Here is a 4,637-nt window from a genome sequence, read left to right on the forward strand (position 1 = left end):
AGAATCAGGAAGCGACGGGGGCGGGGCCCATCCAAAGCCCAGACCCCTGACGCTGAAAGATCGAGCCGCGCAGGTGGAAAGATGCGACTGCTGTTACCTCGAGTATCGGAGGGGACTCGTGCTATGTATGACTTAGTCCACATTGCAGCCGGCTTGTGGGAGGCAAGAAACAGCGTTCAAAGACAGGGGAAGGGTTGAATTGGACGATACAAAAATTGGGATGGGAGAAAAAAATTTAAATGGGAGAAAAAGTGGATAAAAAAAAATAATATAGAATATCAGGCTTATAAATTACCTTATTATGGCCAAGTCACACATCTATGGATCGGGCCAAATCTACCCTTTCCAATGGCAGAGTTAAATCTGGATTTAGTACCACCAGGCGCCCCTGACCGGGCAGCAAAAACCATGAATGAAATCTACTGTAAGTACAGTTAATTTTCTTATAATGTAAATATCTCCGCCATTTTTCAACAGATTGCAACGTTCACAGAAAGGTAAAGAAAATAACTACGTAAAATGTTATGGCAATAATGTTCAGGTTTGATCGACCCGTGAGATATGATCCCGAATATTCCATTTACTTAGGTATGTATTTTTAGACGATTTTCTATTTTCTAGGGCTTAAGGTTAAGCATGCAAATGAAAAATGGGGGACCCAGTGAAAGCCCCCCCAAAAAGAAGGCGGGCCAAAGAGTCACACGGGAGGACAGGGATTCGTTGAGATTCAAGTGATTGGATGACTGACAAAATGATAGATGTCTTTGTCTGGTTCAAGCTCGTCCAACGATCGACTCAGAGGCCCGTTGCGATCGACTGGTAAAACTAAAAGACATGGTTGCCCAGCAGGCACGTGCACAGATAGAGCCCAAGGGGTGCTTGAGCACCTGCCCTTTTGAGCCTCATAAAAAAGTGCCCTTAGGGCGCCCCAGTGGCGAACCACATAACGCGCTGAGTCGCGGCACGGCCGACCCGGGTTCGATTCCCGAACCCGTCGTTATTTGTTGAATGTCTTCCCCCCACTCTGTCTCCCGTTTCACCCCTCTCTCTCTCTACTGGACTGCCCAGTAGAATAAAGCGATAAAAGCAAAAAAGAAATTATTAAAAGAAAAAGTGCCCTTAAAATATATATATATATATTTTCTTTATTTTTTTCGCATATAGACTGCCCTTCCAACTGAAAAGTGTCAGGATAGAATCAAAATATTAGGTAAAGAGAGAGAGATGCCCCGTATTCCATTGCAGTTTGCACGGCCTCCTCTCCGCGGACCTATATATATTTTATGCATAGCGTGGGTGGTGATGATGATGATGATAGAAACCGCTGTGGCGCATACAGTTGAATGCTGGTATTACACTCACTGAGGGACACGAAGAAGTCAAGTCCGATGGGATTTGGGAATCTCAAATACAAATCGGGATTGGAATAAAAAAAAATGCATTTATATTAAACAATACAGAATATACAGCACTTCTTGGGGTCTGTAGAGTAAGCACTTATTCCCTCCCCCCTGAACATGTATGGAGATGTATGGGCCTTTTAAGTCAGTGATAAGTGTCTTTCAAGGATAAGTGAGCTCCTGCACTGATTATTATAGTTCAATATTCAATATTTGATCACCAAAACCCCCCAAAAAGCATAAAAAGGGGGCCCCCCTGCCCAAAAAGGGCCCCCAAAAACCGGGCTTGCACGCTTTGCACGCTCGGTTATAACATACACAGGTATAGTGCCCTTTTCAGCATTTGAGCACCTGCCCCTCTAAAGTCCTGTGCACGTCCCTGTTGCCCAGCTCTGAGTTACAGGAAAGGACTGGTGGCCATCAAAATCAATAGGTGTCTTTTTCTAGGGGTCATGAGTATTTCTTGGGTCACCAAAATATATAGATTTCTTCCCTTTGGAGCCTTGAAGGTGCACAGCAAATTCCATGGCAATCTAGCCATTACTTTTCTAGATATCTCATTCTAGACATACAGACTAACTTACAAATGTACTATTCCTACTAATCTATACTGAACATGCTTACAGATGGGACCGACTACATTAACGTCCTCTGGGAAGGTAATAGCTCCGCCGTTCCCCACACACCTGTGTGCACAGAGTCCCCCATGGAGATGATTTAAGTTGCCCCTCAAACCCCATCTGGTGTCTGTTTAGCAACTTCTCAACTAATAGCCGAGGCCAGTATTGAAGATGGAGAAGACAGATTCCCATTCAGCACACATGGACAACTTCAACCACCCTCCCACCCAACCCCACCCCCGCAACCCAACTCACCTTACAACTTGATTGCAGTATAGCCCTGGGTCACCTGGGGTCACCTGGGTGTGTTTTTCACAGCGCCGGTTGCCGAGCGATCCAAGCCTCTGACGGGGAGGCAAATTAGCGGGCGTCATGACAACAGAACCTCTAAGGAGCGCTTATTAATCCAACTAAATAACAGCCGTTCACTTTGACCCAGTCGTATATGTGCTGCTGCTGAAACAGTTTCCTATAGGGGTTGTCTGTGTTGCACCTGCTGCACATATGACACAACATCCTGGAGGATCAACAGTGACCATTAACGTTTTATCATTACATTTGTCTCCGCAATGCGATTAAGCACTTGATAAGAAGGTGAGAGATAAGAGCAGACAGATCAGACAATGTGTGCAATAAAGTGGTGCGTACTGGGGGTGCACAAGACTTTGTTTACCATTTCATGAGAAATATAAATATATTGGCTTTGTTTTTACTCATTTCATGCTTTTAAAACTTTATTTTTTTTCATGTATCTATCTATCTATCTATCTATCTATCTATCTATCTATCTATCTATCTATCTATCTATCTATCTATCTATCTATCTATCTATCTATCTATCTATCTATCTATCTATCTATCTATCTATCTATCTATCTATCTATCTATCTATCTATCTATCTATCTATCTATCTATCTATCTATCTATCTATCTATCTATTTGTCTATCTATCTAGCATTGATCAGTACATCCTTTATTTATAGAATCTCCATTTACAGGAATTAGCATATAGATTAGCAAATAAACTTTGACTGGTGTCAAGGCTATTGACCCATGCTAGCCATGCGTGTCATCTGAGGACATGGTGAAAACACTGTCTAACTTTTTCACTGTTAAATGGACGGAGTGCAAATTGAATCGGTAACCAGACACACATTATGAGTAAACTAAGAATGTCAGCCAAACCCTTCCGGGGCTAAATTGTGTTTGACCGTATTCTCGGAATTCTATGTTGAAATTTAAAACCCCCACTTAGGTTTTGGTGAGTAGTCACTACTCAGTACTACAGTAATATGAGTAATGTTCAGCTCTGCTGTGTTTATATTGTAAACAATAATTGAAAGCTATTTGCTAATAATTGAAAACTATTTTGTTGTAAATACATTTAGTTAATCGCACGTATTAAAATATAGAGCTATTCAGGAATCACTCACTCTAATTAGTTTTCGTGTCGATGGATTTTGATTCTAAACTGAGGATGAAACAAGGTACACGCTGCCAAGAGTTAGAATATTGATGTTATGGAGCCAGATGTATAGTAGACAGGGGACAAGTCATTGACAAAATTAACTGAAACATTACAGCAATCATTTACAAATGTCCTAACCCAACCCCCCTCCAATGTACAGTTACCCCACCCCCGCCGACCCCACCCACCCAACCCCCTCCAATGTACAGTTACCCCACCCCCGCCGACCCCACCCACCCAACCCCCTCCAATGTACAGTTACCCCACCCCCGCCGACCCCACCCACCCAACCCCCTCAAATGTACAGTTACCCCCCCCCCCCCCCCCCCCCCCCCCGTCAAACTACCAAGATCACTTCGGCCCGACGTACCTCCAGGACCTCCTCTCCCATCAACCTGCATCCCATCAACCTGTGTTTTGACCCTGGACTGTTATTCGACTACTCTATTGCCCATCGGACTTTGTGCTATTAATCAATAAATATCTTTTATTTATTGAAACTGTGCTTGTGTGGAACTTGGATTTGTTTGTTTTGGACCGTGTCGAGCCTGAACACCACCAGGCTCGGCCACAGTATTAATATGTTTCGTAAGGGTAACAATGACAACAAGTGTCATCTAAATAGGAAACAAATGAGAAAAAACGCAACACACAAGTGGGAACTGCCCCTGAAGATTAAGGCCTGTATCACAAGGCGTGGGAACGGAGCGCTGATCCCTTTCTAGATGAATGTTATGGGGTTGAGCTGTTGGCATAATCCCCTGCTGGTTCCTCTCCCCCCTCGCGCCTCAGCCCCTGCTGGTAGGAGCTAACGCTATAGCTAAACATCCACAGGCAGAGGGAACATGACTTGGCAGTTTTGCCCTCTCACCCTTATCATGCAATGCCTTGTCACTGTGTCGTGACGCACACGGGCCACGTGCTCTGTTATCATTCGGGTTACCGGTTAAAGGCCCAGTCTGCGATCCAAACAGGAAACAAATGGGCAGCTGCCCCACCACCAACACAAAGTAACAGAGACGTGTTTTTATGTCTCTAGTTGATTCACTCAGCTCTTGATACAAGTACTAACACTTGTATATATATTTTTTTTTACGTGTGTAGACATTGAATAAAAAAAAGCACCTCTACTCTGGCTTTAGATTAGG

This window comes from Notolepis coatsorum, assembly GCF_963971535.1.
Source record: "Notolepis coatsorum genome assembly, chromosome: 1".
Taxonomy (NCBI): domain Eukaryota; kingdom Metazoa; phylum Chordata; class Actinopteri; order Aulopiformes; family Paralepididae; genus Notolepis; species Notolepis coatsorum.